Source organism: Symphalangus syndactylus, chromosome 12 (assembly GCF_028878055.3).
Source record: "Symphalangus syndactylus isolate Jambi chromosome 12, NHGRI_mSymSyn1-v2.1_pri, whole genome shotgun sequence".
NCBI classification, from domain to species: Eukaryota; Metazoa; Chordata; class Mammalia; order Primates; family Hylobatidae; genus Symphalangus; species Symphalangus syndactylus.
This window is the reverse complement of record NC_072441.2, coordinates 121,103,137-121,128,771: the sequence shown is the minus strand read 5'-3', so window position 1 is coordinate 121,128,771 and position 25,635 is coordinate 121,103,137. Positions and strand designations below refer to the sequence as shown.

General features: G+C 37.6%; 1 protein-coding gene across 1 annotated transcript in view; it reads right to left on the bottom strand.

Annotated features, from left to right (window-relative positions):
• The window catches only part of PAPPA2 (pappalysin 2), a 628,099-nt gene that overhangs the window by 522,173 nt on the left and 80,291 nt on the right, over positions 1-25,635 (bottom strand). The window contains exons 7-8 of the mRNA XM_055255382.2: positions 11,823-11,940; positions 8,697-8,853 (exon numbers count right to left, since the gene is read on the bottom strand). The gene's annotated coding sequence lies outside the window, so the exon portion shown is untranslated. The remainder of the gene's footprint in view (positions 1-8,696; positions 8,854-11,822; positions 11,941-25,635) is intronic.

Below are 25,635 nucleotides of genomic sequence, written 5' to 3'. Positions count from 1 at the left end.
ATAGTCTGCGCCAATAGGCAAACAGATAAATGATTTAAAAATCAGAATTAGACACTGTCAAGTGTATACAGTTTTGGAGTGTAACTTTAAATGCCATCCATAAATTTACCTCTAATAGGATGATACATCCCACTGATGTTCCTCTCCATAAAATAAAGCCAGAAAACTGGGTGCTCCTCAAAACTTAGAGAGATATCCATTCCAGAGACCAGCTTAAACCACAGCGGATGAGGCCATATCAGATTTTATTAATAGCATGCTATTCTATTAAATTTTTAAAAAATAAGCTGTATATTCTTCATTCTCAGATAAAGCCAGTTCCTGATCCAGCTGTGGACCCACAAGACCCAGCCAATCAAACTTTTAAAGACTCAGCTCCTGCTAATTTCAGCTATTCCTATGAGCCAGGACCAGGCCTTAAATTAAAAATTATTTTTAAAATCTATAAATAAATAATGACTAATTCCTGGCCCTACATATTTACATATTATATATAGGGACAATTTATTAATTTCCTGTTTGCTTAGCTCCTTATATTTGCTGCTCAAACCTTTTAACCATTTGGCTCGCAAATTTGTAATTAAAAATAAAACTTGTTATTTGTTCTAAAATTATGTAGATTATATTTTATTTTTTCACTAAATTATAGTAATAATGCAACATCTTAAGTATCTTTATTTTACTAAAAATTTATAAAAATTTCAAATCATAACAAATAAAATTAAATATATATTATATATGTATATTACTTACTATATCATTCTAGTTGTTCCTCTAGAAATTGGCCAACAAGATTTTGGTTTATATCATCGCTTCTTTGACCCTTACACTTGCATAGAAATATAACTCTATAGTTAAAGTTTTCCAATCTCTGGCCTCTTCAGGAAATTTAACCAATTACTAAATATGTCATCACAAACTATTTCTGGTTCATAACTATACTGACCCTCTAATCATGCCTGTAACTAACTTTATGGTTGTTCCTAAGTTTACCATAAGGTAAAATAAAGAGCACCCCCAACCTTGTGACCTATTGAGTAAAGGTAACAACCCAAGACCCTGTCTCCAGTTCCCTGCTTCATCCTAACTCCTTTCTAAAAAAGCCTAAAGTTTGCTCTAAACCCTCCAAGCCTGTTAATTTCACCATAATTAACCAAGAGTTTCTTATTTTCTGACCAAACTAAAAAATGCTACATAAAAAAGACTAATGTTGTAGGCCCCTGCTTCTTAGAGCTTTCTTAATCAAGTTTGCTGGGGGAAAAAATCATACACTTTTCCTCTGTTTAGTACACTATCGGCTTGAGAAAAAAATATTAATAGCCCTTACTTCTATTACTATCATCCCCTAAAGTCCTGCTCAGAAATACCTCCAAACTCTTATCTTGGATCGTGTCAAATTCAGCAGCTCTTTACTACCAAACAACATTCAATGGAGAAGAAAGAAGATACTAAAAATAAGGTGAAAAAAAATTTTTAATTTTTTTAAAAAGAAAATCAATATAAACAATGTTCAAAAATAGACCCACTGGCTATGGATCTTTGATGTAATCCAACCCACAATGCCCTGACACAAGCCTCCAAGCTTAATCTGTACAGTATTTCTGGGTCCTCTGTACTCCTCCAAAATATCTATTTGTGAAAAGTACCCCAAAAGAAATCCCACTGGATTTATAAATATATTGACAATTGGTATATAGAAAACAAATTTGCCTGCTAGATTACTCAATTATCCCTCTTTCTATACATGAATCTGCTAAAACCAAACACTGAACTAGCTCCCTAAAATTACTTGATAGAACAAAACGGCCCACAATCTCACAATGGAGATTCACAAATCTATACTTGTCTGGGTACCAAAAATGTGGAGCTGCATACTTCTTTGAGCAGACATTGTTACATTGGTCAAGAGTAGCGTCCCATGAACACATAATTAAAAACCTCTCCCTGACTCCAAAAATTCTTACTGATAAAACTACACTGGCAATAGCTGCCCAGCAGAAAAAAAAAAAAGTTAATTCATTGCCTCAGGTTGTATTAGATAATAAAATAGTCTTAGATTACACCTTACCTAAACTGTATATATATACATATATATATATACACACACACACCATATATATACACCATATATATACACACATATATATACACCATATATATGCACACACATATATACACCATATATATATATATACACATATATATACACCATATATATATATACACATATATATATGGTTACAAATGCCACATGCTATACTTATATAAATAAATCTGCAAACAACAAAAATTAATCTAAAAAATGTTAAAACAAACCACTTGGTTATAACCAGTATCCCCAATATCCCCAACTTCCCCCAAGGATTGGTTTTCTTCCTTATTTTCTTAGATTCCTCATAAGGGTGGAGCCAAGATGGCCGAATAGGAACAGCTCCGGTCTACAGCTCCCAGCCTGAGCGACACAGAAGATGGCTGATTTCTGCATTTCCGTTTGAGGCACTGGGTTCATCTCACTAGGGAGTGCCAAACAGTGGGTGCAGGACAGCTGGTGCAGCACACTGTGCGCGAGCCGAAGCAGGGCGAGGCATTGCTTCACTCGGGAAGTGCAAGGGGTCAGGGAGTTCCCTTTCCTAGTCAAAGAAATGGGTAACAGACGGCACCTGGAAAATCGGGTCAGTCCCACCCTAATACTGTGCTTTTCCAACGGGCTTGGAAAACGGCACACCAGGAGATTGGGTCCCACACCTGGCTTGGAGGGTTCTATGCCCAAGGAATCTTGCTGATTGCTAGCACAGCAGTCTGAGATCAAACTGCAAGGCAGCAGCGAGGCTGGGGGAGGGGCACCCACCATTGCCCAGGCTTGCTTAGGTAAACAAAGCAGCCAGGAAGCTCGAACTGGGTGGAGCCCACCACAGCTCAAGGAGGCCTGCCTGCCTCTGTAGGCTCCACCTCTGGGGGCAGGGCACAGACAAACAAAAATTCAGCAGGAACCTCTGCAGACTTAAATGTCCCTATCTGAAAGCTTTGAAGAGAATAGTGGTTCTCCCACCACGCAGCTGGAGATCTGAGAATGGACAGACGGCCTCCTAAAGTGGGTCCCTGACCCCCCGAGCAGCCTAACTGGGAGGCACCCCCCAGTAGGGACAGATTGACACCTCATTCAGCCAGGTACTCCTCTGAGACAAAACTTCCAGAGGAACTATCAGACAGCTGAATTTGTGGTCTCACGAAAATCCACTGTTCTGTAGCCACCGCTGCTGACACTCAGCCAAACAGGGTCTGGAGTGGACCTCTAGCAAACTCCAACAGACCTGCAGCTGAGGGTCCTATCTGGTAGAAGGAAAACTAACAAACAGAAAGGACATCCACATCAAAATCCCATCTGTACATCACCATCATCAAAGACCAAAAGTAGATAAAACCACAAAGATGGGGAAAAAACAGAGCAGAAAAACTGGAAACTCTAAAAAGCAGAGGACCTCTCCTCCTCCAAAGGAATGCAGTTCCTCACCAGCAACAGAACAAAGCTGGATGGAGAATGACTTTGACAAGTTGAGAGAAGAAGGCTTCAGACGATCAAACTACTCCGAGCTATGGGAGGAAATTCAAAACAATAGCAAAGAAGTTAAAAACTTTGAAAAAAAATTAGAAGAATGGATAACTAGAATAACCAATGGAGAGAAGGGCTTAAAGGAGCTGATGGAGCTGAAAGCCAAGTTTCGAGAACTACGCGAAGATTGCAGAAGCCTTGGGAGCTGATGCGATCAACTGGAAGAAAGGGTATCGCTGATGGAAGATGAAATGAATGAAATGAAGCGAGAAGGGTTTCAGAGAAAAAAGAACAAAAAGAAACGAACAAAGCCTCCAAGATATTTTGGGACTATGTGAAAAGACCAAATCTACGTCTCACTGGTGTACCTGAAAATGACAGGGAGAATGGAACCAAGTTGGAAAACACTCTGCCAGGTATTATCCAGGAGAACTTCCCCAATCTAGCAAGGCAGGCCAACATTCAGATTCAGGAAATACAGAGAACGCCACAAAGATACTCCTGGAGAAGAGCAACTCCAAGACACATAATTGTCAGATTCACCAAAGTTGAAATGAAGGAAAAAATGTTAAGGGCAGCCAGAGAGAAAGGTTGGGTTACCCACAAAGGGAAGCCCATCAGACTAACAGCTGATCTCTCCGCAGAAATTCTACAAGCCAGAAGAGAGTGGGGGCCGATATTCAACCTTCTTAAAGAAAAGAATTTTCAACCCAGAATTTCATATCCAGCCAAACTAAGCTTCATAAGTGAAGGAGGAATAAAATACTTTACAGACAAGCAAACGCTGAGTGATTTTGTCACCACCAGGCCTGCCCTAAAAGAGCTCCTGAAGGAAGCACTAAACATGGAAAGGAAAAACCACTACCAGCCACTGCAAAAACATGCCAAATTGTAAAGACCGTCGAGGCTAGGAAGAAACTGCATCAACTAACGAGCAAAATAACCAACTAATACCGTAATGACAGGATCAAATTCACACATAACAATATTAACTTTTAAGGTAAGTGGGCTAAATTCTCCAATTGAAAGACACAGACTGGCAAACTGGATAAGGAGTCAAGACCCATCAGTGTGCTGTATTCAGGAAACCCATCTCACGTGCAGAGACACACATAGACTCAAAATAAAGGGATGGAGGAAGATCTATAAAGCACATGGAAAACAAAAAAAGGCAGGGGTTGCAATCCTAGTCTCTGATAAAATAGACTTTAAACCAACAAAGATCAAAAGAGACAAAGAAGGCCATTACATAACGGTAAAGGGATCAATTCAATAAGAAGAGCTAACTATCCTAAATATATGTACACCCAACACAGGAGCACCCAGATCCATAAAGCAAGTCCTGAGTGACCTACAAAGGGACTTAAACTCCCACACAATAATAATGGGAGATTTTAACACTCCACTGTCAACATTAGACAGATCAACGAGACAGAAAGTTAACAAAGATATCCAGGAATTGAACTCAGCTCTGCAAAAAGTGGACCTAATAGACATCTACAGAACTCTCCACCCCAAATCAACAGAATATACATTTTTTCAGCACCACACCACACCTATTCCAAAATTGACCACATAGTAGGAAGTAAAGCTCTCCTCAGCAAATGTAAAACAACAGAAATTATAACAAACTGGCTCTCAGACCACAGTGCAATCAAATTAGAACTCAGGATTAAGAAACTCACTCAAAACCGCTCAACTACATGGAAACTGAACAACCTGCCCCTGAATGACTACTGGGTACATAATGAAATGAAGGCAGAAATAAAGATGTTCTTTGAAACCAACGAGAACAAAGACACAACATACCAGAATCTCTGGGACACATTCAAAGCAGTGTGTAGAGGGAAATTTATAGCACTGAATGCCCACAAGAGAAAGCAGGAAAGATCCAAAATTGACACCCTAACATCACAATTAAAAGAACTAGAAAAGCAAGAGCAAACACATTCAAAAGCTAGCAGAAGGCAAGAAATAACTAAAATCAGAGCAGAACTGAAGGAAATAGAGACACAAAAAACCCTTCAAAACATTAATGAATCCAGGAGCTGGTTTTTTGAAAAGATCAACAAAATTGATAGACCACTAGCAAGACTAATAAAGAAGAAAAGAGAGAAGAATCAAATAGATGCAATAAAAAATGAAAAAGGGGTTATCACCACCGATTCCACAGAAATACAATCTACCATCAGAGAATACTACAAACACCTCTACGCAAATAAACTAGAAAATCTAGAAGAAATGGATAAATTCCTCGACAAATACACCCTCCCAAAACTAAACCAGGAAGAAGTTGAATCTCTGAATAGACCAATAACAGGCTCTGAAATTGTGGCAATAATCAATAGCTTACCAACCAAAAAAAGTCCAGGACCTGATGGATTCACAGCCAAATTCTACCAGAGGTACAAGGAGAAACTGGTACCATTCCTTCTGAAACTATTCCAATTGACAGAAAAAGAGGGAATCCTCCCTAACACATTTTATGAGGCCAGCATCATCCTGATACCAAAGCGTGGCAGAGACATAACCAAAAAAGAGAATTTCAGACCAATATCCTTGATGAACATTGACGCAAAAATCCTCAATAAAATACTGGCAAACTGAATCCAGCAGCACATCAAAAAGCTTATACACCATGATCAAGTGGGCTTCATCCCTGGGATGCAAGGCTGGTTCAACATACGCAAATCAATAAATGTAATCCAGCATATAAACAGAACCAAAGACAAAAACCACATGATTATCTCAATAGATGCAGAAAAGGCCTTTGACAAAATTCAACAACCTTCATGCTAAAAACTCTCAATAAATTAGGTATTGATGGGACGTATCTCGAAATAATAAGAGCTATCTATGACAAACCCACAGCCAATATCATACTGAATGGGTAAAAACTGGAAGCATTCCCTTTAAAAACTGGCACAAGACAGGGATGCCCTCTCTCACCACTCCTATTCAACATAGTGCTGGAAGTTCTGGTCAGGGCAATCAGGCAGGAGAAGGAAATAAAGGGTATTCGATTAGGAAAAGAGGAAGTCAAATTATCCCTGTTTGCAGATGACATGATTGTATATCTAGAAAATCCCATTGTCTCAGCCCAAAATCTCCTTAAGCTGATTAGCAACTTGAACAAAGTCTCAGGATACAAAATCAATGTACAAAAATCATAAGCATTCTTGTACACCAATCACAGACAAACAGAGAGCCAAATCATGAGTGAACTCCCATTCACAATCGCTTCAAAGAGAATAAAATACCCAGGAATCCAACTTACAAGGAAGGTGAAGGACCTCTTCAAGGAGAACTGCAAACCACTGCTCAATGAAATAAAAGAGGATACAAACAAATGGAAGAACATTCCATGCTCATGGGTTGGAAGAATCAATATCGTGAAAATGGCCATACTGCCCAAGGTAATTTATACATTCAATGCCATCCCCATCAAGCTACCAATGACTTTCTTCACAGAACTGGAAAAAACTACTTTAAAGTTCATATGGAATCAAGAAAGAGCCCACATTGCCAAGACAATCCTAAGCCAAAAGAACAAAGCTGGAGGCATCACGCTACCTGACTTCCAAATATACTATAAGGCTACAGTAACCAAAACAGCACGGTACTGGTACCACAACAGAGATATAGACCAGTCGAACAGAACAGAGCCCTCAGAAATAATGCCGCATATCTACAACCATCTGATCTTTGACAAACCTGAGAAAAAAGAAGAATGGGGAAAGAATTCCCTATTTAATAAATGGTGCTGGGAAAACTGACTAGCCACATGTAGAAAGCTGAAACTGGATCCCTTTCTTACACCTTATAAAAAAAATTAATTCAAGATGGAATAAAGACTGAAATGTTAGACCTAAAACCATAAAAACTCTAGTAGAAAACCTAGGCAATACCATTCAGGACATAGGCATGGGCAAGGACTTCATGTCTAAAACACCAAAAGCAATGGCAACAAAAGCCAAAATTGACAAATGGGATCTAATTAAACTAAAGAGCTCCTGCACAGCAAAAGAAACCACCATCAGAGTTAACAGGCAACCTACAGAATGGGAGAAAATTTTTGCAATCTACTCATCTGACAAAGGGCTAATATCCAGAATCTACAAAGAAGTCAAACAAATTTACAAGAAAAAAACAAACAACCCCATCAAAAAGTGGGCGAAGGATATGAACAGACACTTCTCAAAAGAAGACATTTATGCAGCCAACAGACACATGAAAAAATGTTCATCATCACTGGCCATCAGAGAAACGCAAATTAAAACCACAATGAGATACCATCTCATACCAGTTAGAATGATGATCATTAAAAAGTCAGGAAACAACAGGTGCTGGAGAGGATGTGGAGAAATAGGAACACTTTTACACTGTTGGTGTGACTGTAAACTAGTTCAACCATTGTGGAAGACAGTGTGGTGACTCCTCAAGGATCTAGAACTAGAAATACCATTTGACCCAGCCATCTCATTACTGGGTATATACCCAAAGGATTATAAATCATGTTGCTCTAAAGACACATGCACACGTATGTTTATTGTGGCACTATTCACAATAACAAAGACTTGGAACCAACCCAAATGTCCAAAAATGATAGACTGGAGTAAGAAAATGTGGCACGTATACACCACAGAATACTATGCAGCCATAAAAAAGGATGAGTTCATGTCCTTTGTAGGGACATGAATGAAGCTGGAAACCATCATTCTCAGCAAACTATCCCAAAGACAAAAAACCAAACAATGCATGGTCTCACTCATAGGTGGGAATTGAACAATGAGAACACTTGGACACAGGAAGGAGAACATCACACACTGGGGCCTGTCATGGGGTGGGGGGATGGGCGAGGGATAGCATTAGGAGATATACCTAATGTAAATGACGAGTTAATGGGTGCAGCACACCAACATGGCACATGTATACATATGTAACAAACCTGCACGTTATGCACATGTACCCTAGAACTTAAAGTATAATTTAAAAAAAATAGAAAAAGCACAAACAAAAAATTTTGCCTGCACACAAATTGTACTCTGATTTTATAAAAAGAAAGGAAACTTGATTTCTCATGGCATTATGTGCTTGTTTCACACCCTTCAACCCAACCTCCTAACACACACACACATGCACACACCTGCCACAGCTTGCGTGCACACACACGCATACTCCATAAAATCTCTTTTGTTCTCTGCAGAGTCACCTTGTCTTAAAGCTTCTTTCTTCATCTAATTCTCTAGTGGTTTTCATGGAGGTACATTCCAATATTTTACTTACATTAAAATACTTATCACCTTATAAAAGAAAGAAAATGTAGTGAGATTGTGAACTATTAGTTACACAAGTAACAACATTTCTCGGAAACCATTCTATTTCAGATCTTCATGTGGACCAGATGGTTTCCATAATCCTGCTTGAGTGTTTACCTTTTATTGAGGAAATACCATGTGGCAGACACTGTGATAAATTCTTAAGACATATTATCACTGTTGTTCACATTGTCCTCTGAGGTTAGTGTCCTAGACCCAGAGAAGTTGAGTAACTTTCCCATGCTTACACAACTAGTTACTGGCAGACCTGAGATTTGAAGCCAGATCTGTCCAACTTTAAAACTCACATATATGGTACTCATGAGTGAACATCTCATTGTACTTGACTTTCAAATTTAATCAGCAAATGTCATCAGACCTACAAGAGACTTTTAATAAAATTAATATTCTTTAACACTAAGATGAAAATAGTTTCCAAACCAGCAAATGTCATTCTGTTTGGAAATAGTCTCTTTATTGATGTATAAGAATAAGTAATGCTACAATTTGCTTCAGGATCCATGTCATGGAGCCATCTTAATGCTAAGTCTATCACACATGAATTCCTTTTTGTTATTTTAAAGACAACGGTCCAAAGCAAATTCACGTAATATTTTTTTCTAAAAATAAAATAATATAAAGCAAATGTATTTACAAAAGTATTTAAAACAAAATCATTCATCTAGATAATGTGAATAATTATATTGCAATTTTCCTGATTATTTTTAGTCCACTTTATTTCCAAATACAACTTCACTGAATTTCCATAAGCGCTTAAATTATAAAAAAATTTCAAGCAAAAGTTTTTAAAGATTAATTAAATAGAATGCATCAGTGGATTTTTAAAATCATTCGATAGCTACAGATTTAGATAGTATTATATCCCATAAACTCATAAAATATGATGCTATTGACTCTTTTATTTGACAAGATAAACAAGTGTACAGCTTATTTATTCTTAAGAACACAGCTTATATTCAACAAACTCCTATGATGTCACATTTCCTTATTTTGCAGGAAACAATCTCTGAAATAGAAGAGTAAAACAATTCCCAAACTTTCCAATAGCCTTCCCAAAAAGAGTCATTTCTAAGTGAGTATTTTGGAACTTGAGATGCTCTTTTACATAAGAATGTCACCTAGTAAATATATAACATTTCTGATAAGCAAATGCTTCTAGTAAATCTAGCTGCCATATACTTTACTATTATAAAGGTAAAATACATTCAAAGTGATAATTTTGAGGATGTCAGGATGTCATGTTCCTCCATTGTATCTCTGAAATAAGACTAGAGTCACTCTTTCAATTCACTTTACTTCAGGAAATACTTCTTGAACATCATCTACACACCTACACCTCCTTCTTCACCTCCTACCTAACGAGCAAAGAGAGAAAGAAGTCTCTCTTCTTCTCAATATGTAGGATTATGTGAAAATCCAAGAGTGCAGATTCTTTAAAAAGAGTGTAGTAGTTAAGTCTCTTTTCACTGCAAATGTCAGAAACCCAACTTGAGCTAACTTAAACTAAAACATAATTTTAAGAAGAATCTATTGGCTTGTGTACCAAAAAGTCTAGGAATAGAACTAGCTTTAGACAATAGATCTGAGGATTCTAATGATAATATCAGGTGTCTTTCCCTTTCCCAGAGTCAACTTTTGACTATGTTTACCTGCATGGTCTTTTTCTCTTCTAACCACAATCTTCCATTTGAGAAAATGGCCACTGGCAGCCTTGAACTCAGAATGTTCCAACACCATTAAACTAGAGGAAAAAGTCTTCTCCCACTTGTTCTAGTAGAAAAGTCATACTCTGATATGTCAGTTTGGCTGACATTTCAACTGAACTCTCTAAGGAGGTCGGGATACAAATTATAGTGATTGACAGTTCATATAGAAGCCCATAGAATAGAAAATGATGGTTCCAAAAAAAAGATAGATGTTCGATAAATGAATTAGATTTATGCAATTACAGAGAGTTAGAAATGGAGGCAGAGTTCTATTAAAGAAATAAAATATGTAATTTAAAACTTTTCCACAAAAAAAACCCCTCCAGTTTCAGATGGCTTCACTGATGAGACCTATCAAATATTCAAGAAAGGAAGAATACTAATCTTACATAAAACCTTTCATAAAAGAAATGAGAAGGAAAAACATACCAATTGGTTTCATAAGGCCTGATACCAAAACCTCAAAACACATTAAAAAAAAAACCAAGGAAAATTATATAACTGGTTAGCTCAGTTGGTTAGAGCGTGGTGCTAATAAAAAAGGAAAATTATAAACCAATATTTTTATGAACACAGATTCAGAAATCCTCAATGAAGTACTAGGCAATGGGATCCAACAACATATTAATAGAACAAGGATAATATCCCATGAGCAAGTGAGATTTATTCTAGGAATTCAAAGTTGGGTCAACATGAGAAAATCAATGTAATTCACCACACTACCAAAATAAGAGAGAAAAAAAAATCATCTCAGTAGAATAAAGAAAAACATTTGACAAAATTCAACACCATTCCTCCTGAAAATTTCAGAAACTAGAAATCAAAAATAATTGCCTCAATCTGATAAAGGACAACAAACAGCTAAAATCCAAGATGAACTAATGCTTTTCTCATAACTAATGCAGGAATAAGACAAAGATATCTGTTCCCATCACTTCTATCCAACGTTGTATTGGAAGTTGTCAACAACTGCTTTGAATGCAATAACATATAAGGTTAATATATAGCATATAACATAAACCTTGTATGTTACTGCATTCAATGCAATTGTCAACAACTATATAATTTGGTGATCAGAAAGCTGTTTTGGGCCAGGCATGGTGGCTCAGGCCTGTAATCCCAAAACTTTGGGAGGCCAAGGCAGGAGGATCACTTGAGCCTAGGAGTTCAAGACAAGCCAGAGCAACACAGTGAGACCTCGTCTCTACTAAAAGTTAAAAAAATTACCTGGGTGTAGTGGTGTGCCCCTGTAGTCTCAGCTACTTGAGAGGCTGAAGTAAGAGGATTGCTTGAGCTTGGGAGGTCAAGGCTACAGTGAGCCACGATCACACTGCTGCACTCCAGCCTAGACAACAGAGGGAGACCATATCTCAAAAAAAAAAGAAAAGAAAAAGCTGTTTTAAACATTTTACATCCTAATGTGATAGCTTGTTAGGTATGTGTGAACAATGATCCAAAATATGTCACACATGCACACACATACATGTACACATCATACAGCATAAATATCCTATAGAGTTTGTGTATTCATAAACAAGAGGCCTCCTTTGCCTGAGTCCTCCTTACTGGGCAGTTGATGGGAATTGCTGTTAGACTGGCAACTTCTGGAACCACTGAACAAACTAGCAAATTCCTTGTACCCACAGGGATTCTAGCCCAGCACTAAGGCCAATTCCAAGACCCTCTCTGCACCAAGTTCTTGTGCACACTAAAGGAACTCTCCCCTTTGCAGCAATTATATTGTGCCTGATGATTCTTATCTGCTTCAGTGCCTCACAACAGTAACAAGGGTATTCCTTTCAGTGGTCAAGATAGTCTTGCTGCGTTCCTCTTTGTAATCAACATGTGTGACCTGCACACCAAGATGCAGTTCATCAACCGGTGATAGGTAAAGGAATTTCTTCCGTGCACTAGTAAACTCTTACCTGATCATGTCTATTGTCTTTGTTAAGAGAGGAAACCTTTCCAAAATCATCACTGGGATACTGGGTCAAATCACAGTGGGCCTCTTTGGCCATGATGGCCATATCACCTTTTCTTTGCAGGAGCAAAGACATATGGTGGCCCCCACTGACTCCACATATGGCCCCTAAGCTAAGGCCCCTCATTTCTCTCTACAACTTGCAAATAACTCCTCTATTTGGAATAACTCCTTCCTGCCCCACAACTCTGCCAACTGCCAGCTCCCAGTGAAATGCGGGTGCCTTTATCAGGACAATTTCACTTCTGGTCTGCCTATCAATGCTATCTTCCTAGGAGGAGCCACCTTAAGGCTGCCTTCTGAAGCATTCAAGAGGAGAACCAGTTCTATCTGGATCATGCCTCCACCTAAGCTACACCGCAATGGGAGAGCACACACGAATTTTACACACCAAATTCCAGGCTGTGATCCCACTCAAACCACCTCCTCAGTGTGCACAGTGGTTCAAGAGAAGTATAATTAAATAATATCAGATGGTTAGGAAACAGAACAATGAATAAACTAATATTTAAAGTTTTTTTAAAAAGAGGCATTCTACCAGAAGAAAACTTAACTGGGAAGACATTCATAGGGTATAAGTGCACTGCCTGCACTTGGGGAAAGATTAGGAGAAGGATATCTAAATTGCAACCTTTATTGACTGAATGTCTGGCTCTGTTCTACACCTTTGAAAAGAAAGAGAAAGAGAGAGAAAGAGAAAGAAAAAGAAAGGAAGGAAGGAAGGAAGGAAGGAAGGAAGGAAGGAAGGAAGGAAAAGAAAGAAAGAAAGAAAGAAAGAAAGAAAGAAAGAAAGAAAGAAAGAAAGAAAGAAAGAAAGAAAGAAAGGAGAAAGGAAGGAAGGAAGGAAGGAAGGAAGGAAGGAAGGAAGGAAGGAAGGAAGGAAGGAAGGAAGGAAGGAAAAGAAAGAAAGAAAGAGAGAGAAAGAAAGAAAAGAAAGAGAGAGAGAGGGAGGGAGGGAGGGAGGGAGGAAGGCAGGGAGGGATGGAGGGAGGGAAGGGAAGGGAAAAGAAAAAAAAAAGGCTTTAATGGCAAAAGGCATTGACTGTGAGAAAAACCGGTTTAAAATACATTTTAGTTGTCCAGAAACTGAATTCATTAAAATGCCCATTTTCCCTCTCTTCTGAGTTTGTATGTCTCTCACTGGAAGAGACGGTTATGTCACTGTGTACATGTATCCCTAAAAGTTCACCTTTCCCCCTTCCATCATTATCATCACAAATTTAATTTCAATTCTCCCTAATAACAATGAGCCAATATTTGCAGTCCAATGGCTAATATTTACTTCAGTCCTGGAAATCAGAGCCCCAGTAGGCTAAGAGCAAAAGGGTCAGATAAAGACAACTGAAAAACAGACTTTATTCACCTCTTTCTTTTCATCCTCATTAGCACTCTCAACCACCTTCCAGCATCTTTTCTGAAGAATTTTCCCTCCAGAGATTCATATCAAAAGTAAGCTTATTATACAAATCTGAGAGGAAATAGGATTGGGGTAAAAAGTCTGGTCTTACACTCTGGCATCTATTTCTGGCCTCAACAAATGCATCTTTGGTCAAGTAGAACGTGAAACATAATAACTTGGTTACAACCTCAAAAATAAATGAGTCATTGAGATATTTTATGGTATGTTTTATTTGGAGAATGGCCTTTCTGGAAAAGACCAGCAAAATGTTTTTTTTCCATAGGACACAAGACTTCCTAAAATGATCATTATCATTAAAAACAATTTGTTATTTCTATTTTTATTTATTTTAGAGACAGGGTCTCACTCTATTGCACAGGCCGGAGTGCAAGTGGTGCAATCATAGCACATAGCAGTCTTGAACTGCTGGACTCAGGTGATCCTCCTGCCTCAGCCTCCCAAGTAGCTGAGACTTCAGAGGCTCACCACCATGCCTGGCTAATTCTTACATTTTTATTTTTTGTAGAGACTGGGTCTTGCTCTGTTGCCCAGGCTGATCTCAAACTCCTGGGCTCGAGCAATCCTCCTTCCTTGGCCCTCTCAAACTGCTGGCATTACAGGCATGAGCCACTGCTCCTGGCTGCCTGCTTTTTGTTGTTGTTGTTGTTTTGTTTTGTTAATGAGTTAGCACATATACTGAGAGGAAAAACTTCAAATAGAACAAGGAGTTCCTTTCTACTCCACATCCTAAGCCAGTTACATCTGAAAATTACCTCTACCAGGGGTTTTCTACTTAGCCTTGCAGAAGTTCTATACATTTATATATGTATATACATTTTAGTTTTCTAATTCCTTTGCTTTACACAAATGGAGGAATGTGACTTGTTCTATATCTTTTTGTATCATCTATCTTATTTATTTTAAAAAGCCACATAGTCTTTCCTATTGTTATATATTTGGGTTGCCTATTTTTTTTTTATTATTATACTTTGGGTTTTAGGGTACATGTGCACAATGTGCAGGTTTGTTACATATGTATCCATGTGCCATGTTGGTTTGCTGCACGCATTAACTCCTCATTTAGCATTAGGTATATCTCCTAATGCTGTCCCTCCCCCCTTCCCCCACCCCACAACAGTCCCCAGAGTTTGATGTTCCCCTTCCTGTGTCCCTGAGTTCTCATTGTTCAATTCCCACCTATAAGTGAGAACGTGTGGTGTTTGGTTTTTTGTCCTTGCGATAGTTTACTGAGAATGATGTTTTCCAGTTTCATCCATGTCCCTACAAAGGACATGAACTCCTCCTTTTTTATGGCTGCATAGTATTCCATGGTGTATATGTGCCACATTTTCTTAATCCAGTCTATCGTTGTTGGACATTTGGGTTGGTTCCAAGTCTTTGCTATTGTGAATAGTGCCACAATAAACATACGTGTGCATGTGTCTTTATAGCAGCATGATTTATAGTCCTTTGGGTATATACCCAGTAATGGGATGGTTTGGTTAAATGGTATTTCTAGTTCTAGATCCCTGAGGAATCGCCACACTGACTTCCACAATGGTTGAACTAGTTTACAGTCCCACCAACAGTGTAAAAGTGTTCCTATTTCTCCACAGCCTCTCCAGCACCTGTTGTTTCCTGACTTTTTAATGATGGCCATTCTAACTGGTATGAGATGGTATCTCATTGTGGTTTTGATTTGCATTTCTCTGATGGCCAGTGATGATGAGCATTTTTTCATGTGTTTTTTGAGGGTTGCCTATTTTTTCTCGATACAAATTACACTTCAACAGCTTGCATATACATCTTTTCAGCTTTGTGAATGCATGTCCATTGGATAAATTCCTAAAAGTGGAATTTCTGGATGAGAAACTTTGTGTATGCTTAACTTTAATGGATATTGCTAAATTGCCCTCCACAGAGTAATATTTCTCAATTTGTACTCTTACTAACAGTGGATGGGAGTATGCCTTTCCCCATATTCTTATTAACATTATTGTATTATCCAACTTGTTAAACCTTTTTAATAATTTGATATGTATGTGACAAATGATACCTCCTTTGTGTGTTTTTTGTTTGTTTCAATATACATATCTTTGTAAATAAGGTTGAGAATAATTTTATGTGTTTATAATCCATTTACATTTACTTTTCTATGAAATGCCTATTTATATATTTTGCTATTTTTTTATTTTTGTAGCTTGTCCTTTTCTTATTGACTCTTAAGAATTCTCCAATGCTAAGAAAATCTGTGTTTTGAAATGTTTTTTTGTAATTTGCCAGTTGTCTTTTGACTTTGTTTAGAATATTTCTTGCTGTACAGAAAGCTTCATTTTCTTTGATATATAGCTACATTTCAGTATTTTTTGTTCTGCCTTTTTTTGTATGTCAGTTAAAAAATTCTTCATTACACCAAAATTATTGTATAAATTTTCACATTTTCCTTGAATATTTTATTGTTTTCTTTTTCATTTATTTCTGACAGTTTAGAAGTTGGTAGGCACTCAGCTATATTTTTCCACAAATGGAAAGCCAGTTGTTCCAATATCAAATTAGTAAATAATCTATTTTTATAAAATGATTTGAAATGTCATCTTTTGTAGATATCAAATTCCCATATTATTTTGATTCTAGCTGTAGACTGTGCTTTCTTCTAGTGGCAGTATAGAGTAGGCAAACCTCCACAAGTTAAAATGTGCCAAAATATTGGTCCCCTCAGCCCCTTGGACAGCTAAGCTGGTCCTCAGGTAACCCAGGCCTTAAGCAATTGCCTCTACACGTGACCTTGATTGATTTCCCAGCATGCCATAAAAATATTTTCATTTTCTATGTGTACCACAACATGAAGAAGGTTGAGAAGCACTGGTGTTTGTTTGTAGGTATACGGGATTAAATTATCTCTGCACAAAAAGTTATCTAGATTCAAATCTAGGACCTATCTTTACTGGTTGTGTGACCTTGGGTGAATTATTAACTTACCTTGCTGAAAAGGGAATTAAAGAAATTTGTTCTTGCTATTGTTTGTTTATCTTTCCTTGGGAATGAATATTGAATTTTATCGAATGCCTTTTCACCATCTATGAAAATACTCCCTTTTTAACCATTTAGCCTATTAAATATATAAGTTAAATCAATATATTTCTTAATATTGAACCATTAGTTCATTCCTGACAGGACCTTAACTTAGTATATATCATTATTTGAAATTACTAATAGATGCTATCACCTAATTTCTTTAGGATTTTGTATTGATATTCACAAATTACATTTATTAATAATTTTCTTTTTCTGTACTACATTTATCACATTTTGGAATAATTGCTTTCTGGCTTCATAGAGAATATTTGGAAACTTTCTTTCTTTATGCATTGAAACAGTTGAAATAGCATTGAGATTATTTGTTCCTTGGAGGTTTGAATGATACCATCTGTGAAGATGTCTGGGCTTGATACTTCTTAGTAGGTCACTAAGAAGCCAGTATCATCCTGATACCCAAACCTGACAGAGACACACACAAAAAAAGAAAAATTCAGGCCAATATCCCTGATGAACATTGAGAAGAAAATCCTTGTGAAATTCCTCATTTATAACTTCAAATAATGCCACATTTCCAGTTAATTTAAGGGAGATTTTACAATGACATTACTGGTGAATTATCTTTGCTGACATTTGGACTCCCCAAAGTCTCACTTGATTCATAGTCTTTATTTCCAACATGATCCATAGAACAAGTTTTAAAACTTCTGTTTTAAAGGCATAGACATGTAACAGAGAAATATGAGAAAGGGGTATTTCCAGATGCTGACCCTAAAGTGTACCTTATTCTGTGAGCCAGAGTCTAGTAAATTCTACTTTTGCACATTCTTCATAGATTCTCAAGCTTTTAACTAGGATTTATAATCTTAAAATGGATGATTCAAATTACTAAAATAAACTAAATTTCTTATTTATTCTGGACTGCCTAAGATTAGCTAAATTTCTGGCTGTGGATTTATAGCCTTTGGTCCCTGAAAAACACATGTATTTTTGAATATCACCATTAAAAGATTATTCACAAACTTTTGATTTATTATCTTTGTAAAGATAATTTTAAAGTTAAATAAGTATGATAGAATATTAAATTTGATATTTCTTGGATTTTTTGTTTTGGGGTTTCTATTTTTTTTTGTTTCAGCAGACATCCCAAAATCTGAAAACAATAGAAGTGCCATATATATATACACATATACGTGTGCATGTACATATATATGTATGTATATATGTATATACATATATGTATATCATTATCCATACATATATACATACATGCGTGTATATATGTATATGTATGACATCTGTTGTTTTATGTACAAATATATATATGATGTGTGTGTGTGTATGCACACATTCTAAATCAAAGTGCCTGATTGTTTTTTCATTCATTCATTCATTCATTCATTCATATGTTGAACATGTATCTATTGACAGCCTACTATGTGTCAGGCTCTTCTCTAAAACCAAATGATACAGAAATAATCAAAACACATAAAAAATGTCTACTTTATTGCTGCTTACATTCCAGTGGATATTTGAAGACTATCATTTGCCTCCAGACTAAGAGATAGCTAAATATCCACTGAAAGGGTGAAGAGGCTGATAATGAGGATTTTTTTTGGAGACTATTGTCAGAGGATTGTAAATTATCTCTCTCCTACATGGGAGGGAAAGGAAACTCCCCCTTCATCTCAAATCAATTGAAGGGGGCCTCAAAAGAACCATTTGGGAAGCTAATATGCATTCTCTGGAATTTCAGAGACATGAGAGCAAGTTACTTGACCAATGGCTGAACAAAAAAGCAAAGGTAAGTGTACCTAGAGCTGCCGATAGAAGAACAAGAAGCCTCTTGTCAGTAGTAAGTTACAAGTTCATTGAAAGCAGGGCAGAGGGGTCAATTTTCCATAGATCACATACAACTCTGCGGAATGGTGCTGCCTGAAAGTCAAGTTGATTAGCTGGCCATAAGTGCCACCAAAAGCTTCTGCCAAGGGTGAGGCAGCCTCAGCAACAAGAAGATAAAGGTGTGTCATAGATGCAGAAGAGATATGAAGGGGTGAAATTGACAATGTGGAAGCAGCATCACTCATGCCAGGAACTGCAGGTAAAGATCTCCAAGGAGGGAATCACCAAACTTAAGGGGGAAATTAAAAAAACCCTTGAATTCCACCATGCCCAGATGGCATCAACACCATATTACAACTTTACCAGTCCAAAAGCACATTTCTGCCCCTTATTCTCCTTTCCCTACTCTAATATTCCCTAGTATTAAAGGAGCCCAAAACAGCAACTGTTAAGTGGAGAATGCAGTGAAGCCACAAAAAAAAAAAAAATCAGATCATAAGAACCCCTGTCTACTCCACCTTCTCAGTCGATGGAACCTGAGGCCAACCTAAACTAGGGAAGAAGAGAAATCTTAAACTAAATGAGATTTGGGACTTTTGATAAGCATTTGTGCTGTATATTCATTATTTAATGAGACAGAAGAGTCTTCGGACCTGACTGAGATTTTATTCCAGGGGCTAGAAACAACTGATCCGAAGAACAAGTGAAAAAGAATAAATTAAAGGTGCATTCTGCTTCACTCTACTAAGTACAGGTCATTCAATAAACCAATTAAATAAGTTTAGCTTCTCATAAGTAGAAAGAAACACAAACCTTTAAGTTAGACTTGCTGGGAGAACAAGGTAACAATGTGGAATCTTTTGATATAAAAAGTGAAGCTACAAAGCCTCCTGAATCAATTTCTAAATAACCTATGGCAATAGGATGTTAGAGATAAACAGAAAAATAATAACATATCTCCACTATGGGCATCTTTTCCAGGTTTTATAAAATATCTCTGATTATTTCTGTAATCAAATTTTATGATTGGGAAATTATGAGTGGGAACAATAGAGCTCTGAGGGGAGTAATTGTTTTTATTTTTTTTCAAAAGCTTAATTTGAGTATGATGCCTGTAACAGGTTCAACAGTGGTAGAATAAAGTTTCTGCCACTTGTGCAACAGAATACAAAGATCATCCAAAATAGAAGATAAATGAGTCAGATATTAAATATAGTGGATTTTTTCAGATCAGCATGCCCTCGTAGCATAGTTCCAGGGTTAAGATAAATCCTGAACTTATTATAGAAATAATCTTTCCAGGTGCATGTTGGACAATGATGAAGCCTAAAGCTGAAAAATGATATGTGTAAGCCCTACCTCTAAAAATGAAAATAATGTAATAGCCCAAAAATATTATAGTCTGGTCACCTTAACTTTGATACCTGAAAAGACCAAACTCATTAATCATTTCATTTATAAAATGCTAAATGATCACGGGTGCCAGTGAGTAGTCAGTGGGATTTTAGGAAGAATAAATCAGTCAGACCTATGTAATATTGTTCCATGACAGACTGCCAGGCATTATTGATTGGAAGGGAAGGAAAAAAGACTTTAATCCTGGTCTTAAAGGAGCTAATCATAAATAAATCTAGAAAGATATTTTCAAACTGCATCACTACAAGAATTCTCAACTTCTTAGAAGGCAGAACAGATGGTATTTCATTCTCTTTTATTTCCTAAAGCAAAAACAAGAGGGTGATTAAGCCTTGGTTAAACATATACAAACAGAGAAAAAACAAAGGAAAGAAAGAAATCCTTTACCAAATTGTTGTAAATTGAGAGGGTGTCATTCACATTGCAAGTGGAGAAAACATGCTATAAATAGCTTTGCAGGAGGATTTATTTCATGCTACATTAGCACAAAAATAGTCAAAAGCTAGGGAATGTGGCTCCCCCCCAAAAAAAGATGAGAAAGGTTCAGGAGACAAAAAATAGATTTCAAGACAAAAACTACAAAAATAGACAAAAAAAAAAAAGTCATTACATAATGATATAGGAGTCAATTCAGCAAGAGAACATAACAATTGTAAATATATATGCACCTAACACTAGAGCACCCAGATATATAAAGAAAATATTATTAGAGCTAAAGAGAGAGATAGACCCCAATACAATAATAACTGAAGAGTTCAACATCCCACTTTCAGCACTGGGCAGGTTATCTAGACGGAAAATCAACAAAGAAACATTGGACTTCATGTGCATTATAGATCAAATATACCTAATAGATATTTACAGAACATTTCATGCTATGATTGCAGTATACACATTCTTCTCCTCAGTACATGGATAATTCTCAATGATAGGCCACAAGTTAGGCCACAAATCAAGTCTTTAAAGTTTCAAAAATAATTGAAAACATATCATATTAGTTCGTTCTCACACTGCTACAATGAACTACTTGAAACTGGGTAATTCATGAAGAAAATAGGTTTAATTGACTCACAGTTCTACAGGCTGTACAGAAGCATGGTTGGGAGACCTCAGGAAACTGACAATCATGGCAGAAGGTGAAGGGGAAGCAAGCAAGTACATCTTACCACGGTGGAGCAGAAAAGAAAGATAATGAAGGGGGAAGTGCCACACACTTTCAAACAGCCAGATCTCATGAAAACTAGCTCACTGTCATGAGAAAACAACATAACAAGTATCTTCTCAGACCACAGTGAAATTAAACTAAAAATAAATAAAAAGAGGAGCTTTGGAAACTGTATGAACACATGGAAATTAAACAATATGCTCCTGAATGACCAGTGGGTCAATGAAGAAATTAAAAGGAAAATTTCAGCAGTGAGCTGAGATTGTGCCACTGCACTCCAGCCTGGAGGACACAGCAAGACTCTGTTCTAGAAAATAATCCCCTTTACGATAGCTACAAATAAAAAAAAACATAAGAATAAATTTAATCAAAGAAATGAAAGATTACTACAATAAAAACTATAGGCTGGGTACAATGGCTCATTCCTATAATCCCAGCATTTTGAGAGGTCAAGACAAGAGGATTGCTTTAGCCCAGGAGTTCAATACAAGCCTGGGCAACATAGTGAGATCCCATCTATACAAACAAATAAATAAATTTCTTTAAACTTTTAAACTTTAAAAAAAAAAAAACTATAGAGTGCCAAGATGGCCAAATAGGAACAGCTCCGGTCTTTAGCTCCCAGCGTGATCAACGCAGAAGATGGGTAATTTCTGCATTTCCAACTGAGATACCTAGTTCATCTTACTGGGACTGGTTGGACAGTGGGTGCAGCCCACGGAGGGCAAGCCGAAGCAGAGAGGGGCATCACCTCACCGGGAAGAGCAAGGGGTTGGGGTATTTCCCTTTCCTAGCCAAGGGAAGCCATGACAGACTGTACATGGAAAAACAGGACATTCCTGCCTAAACAATGCATTTTTCCAATGATCTTAGCAAATGGCACACCAGGAGATTATATCCTGTGCCTGACTCGGAGGGTCCCATGCCCACGGAGCCTTGCTCACTGCTAGCACAGCAGTCTGAGATCGACCTGAGAGGCAGCAGCCTGGCAGGGGGAGGGGTGTCCACCATTACTGAGGCTTGAGTAGGTAAACAAAGCAGCCAGGGAAGCTCGAAGTGGGCGGAGCCCACCGTGGCTCAGCAAAGCCTACTGCCTCTGTTGACTCCACCTCTAGGAGCAGGGCATAGCTCAACAAAAGGCAGCAGAAACTTCTGCAGACTTAAATGTCCCTGTCTGACCGCTCTGAAGAGAGCAGTGGTTCTCCGAGCATGAAGTTTGAGTGCTGAGAATGGACAGACTGCCTGCTCAAGTGGGTCCCTGACCCCCGTGTAGCCTAACTGGGAGACACCTCCCAGTAGGGGCTGGCTGACACCTCATAAAGGTGGGTGCCCCTCTGGGACGAAGCTTCCATAGGAAGGATCAGGCAGCAATATTTGCTGTTCTGCAATATTTGCTGTTCTGCAGCCTCTGCTGGTGATACCCAGGAAAACAGAGTCTAAAGTGGACCTCTGGCGAACTCCAACAGACCTGCAGCTGAGGGACCTGTTAGAAGGAAAACTAACAATCAGAAAGGAATAGCACCAACATTAACAAAAAGGACATCCACACCAAAACCCCACCTCCAGGTCACCAATATCAAAGACCAAAGGTAGATAAAACCACAAAGATAGGGAGAAACCAGAGCAGAAAAGCTGAAAAGAACAGAGTGTCTCTTCTCCTTTAAAGGATCGCAGCTCCTCGCCAGCAATGGAACAAAGCTGGATGGAGAATGACTTGGATGAGTTGACAGAAGTAGGCTTCAGAAGGTCGGTAATAACAAACTTCTCCAAGCTAAAGGAGGATGTTTGAACCCATTGCAAGGAAGCTAAAAACCTTGAAAAAAGATTAGATGAATGGCTAACTAGAATAAACAGTGTAGAGAAGACCTTAAATGACCCGATGGAGCTGAAAGCCATGGCACAAGAACTATGTGACACATACACAAGCTTCAGTAGCCAATTTGATCAAGTGGAAGAAAGGGTGTCAGTGATTGAAGATCAAATTAATGAAATAAAGCAAGAAGAGAAGTTTAGAAAAAAAAAGTAAAAAGAAATGAACAAAGCCTCCAAGAAATATGGGACTATGTGAAAAGACCAAATCTACGTTTGATTGGTGTACCTGAAAGTGACGGGGAGAATGGAACCAAGTTGAAAAACACTCTGCAGGGTATTATCCAGGAGAACTTCCCCAACCTAGCAAGGCAGGCCAACATTCAAATTCAGGAAATACAGAGAACACCAAAAAGGTACTCCTTGAGAAGAGCAACCCCAAGACACATAATTGTCAGATTCACCAAGGTTGAAATGAAGGAACAAATATTAAGGGCAGCCAGAGAGAAAAGTTGGGTTAACCACAAATGGAAGCCCATCAGACTAACAGCAGATCTCTTTGCAGAAATCCTACAAGCCAGAAGAGAGTAGGGGCCAATATTCAACATTCTGAAAGAATTTTCAACCCAGAATTTCATATCCAGCCAAACTAAGCTTCATAAGTGAAGGAGAAATAAAATCCTTTACAGAGAAGCAAATGCTGAGAGATATTGTCACCACCAGACCTCCCTTACAAGAGCTCCTGAAGGAAGCACTAAACATGGAAAGGAACAACGGGTACCAGCCACTGCAAAAACATGCCAAATTGTAAAGACCATCGATGCTAGGAAGAAACTACATCAACTAATGGGCAAAATAACCAGCTAACATCATAATGTCAGGATCAAATTAACGCATAACAATATCAACCTTAAATGTAAATGAGCTAAATATCCCAATTAAAAGACACAGAACCAACCCAAATGTCCATCAATGACAGACTAGATAAAGAAATTGTAGCACATATACACCATGGAATACTATGCAGCCATAAGAAAGGATGAGTTCATGTCCCTTACGGGGACATGGATGAAGCTGGAAACCATCATTCTCAGCAAACTATCACAAGGACAGAAAACCAAACACCCCATGTTCTCACTCATAGGTGGGAACTGAACAATGAGAAGACTTGGACACAGGAAGGGGAACATCACACACTGGGGCCTGTCATAGGGTGGGGGAATGGGGGAGGGATAGAATTAGGAGAAATACCTAATGTAAATGACGAGTTGATGGGTGCAGCAAACAAACATGGAACATGTATACTTATGTAAAAAACCTGCACGTTATGCACATGTACCCTAGAACTTAAAGTATAATAATAAAAAAACTATAAAACATTGATGTAAGAAATTAAAGAGGACACAAGAAATAAAAAAATTCCATATTCATATATTCAAAAAATCAATTTTTTTATTTCAGTAGTTTTGGGGATATAGGTGGGTTTTGGTTACATGCATGAGTTCTTAGTGGTGAATTCTGGAATTTGTAATACACCCATCATCTGAGCAGTGTACAGCATACCTAATATGTTGTCTTTTATCCCTCATCCTCCTCCCAACCTCCCCCACCCCAAGTCCTCAAAGTTCATTATATCACTCTGTATGTTTTTGCATCCTCATAGCTTAGCTCGCACTTACAAGTGAAAACATATGGTATTTGGTTTTCCATTCCTGAGTTACATCACTTAAAATAACGACCTCTAGCTCTATCCAAGTTGTTGCAAGACATTATTTTGTTACTTTTAATGGCTGAGTAGTATTTCCTGATGTATATATACCACACTTTCTTTATCCACCCATTGGTCAATAGGCAGGTTAGTTCCATATCCTAACAATTGTGAACTGTACTGCTAAAAATATGCATGTGCATGTTTCTTTTTCATATACTAATTTCTTTTCCTTTGGGTAGATACCTAGTAGTGAGATTGCTGGATTAAATGATAGATCTATGTTAAGTTCTTTAAGGACTCTCCATAATGTTTTACATAGTGATTGCACTAATTTACATTCCCACCAGCAGCGTAAATGTGCTCCCTTTTCACCTCATCCATACTAATATCTATTGTTTTTTGACTTTTTAATTATGGCCATTCATGCAGGAGTAAGGTAGTATCATGTGGTTTTAATTTGCCTTTCCCTGATGATTAGTAAAGTTGAGCATTTTTTCATGTTTGTTGGCTGCTTGTATATCTTTTTTTTTCTTGCTGATTTGTTTGAGTTCCTTGTAGACTCTGGATACTAGTTGTTTGTTGAATGCATAGTTTGTGAATATTTTCTCCCACTCTGCAGGTTGTCTGTTTATTCTGCTAATTATTTCTTTGGCTGTGCAAAAGCTTTTTAGTTTAACCAGG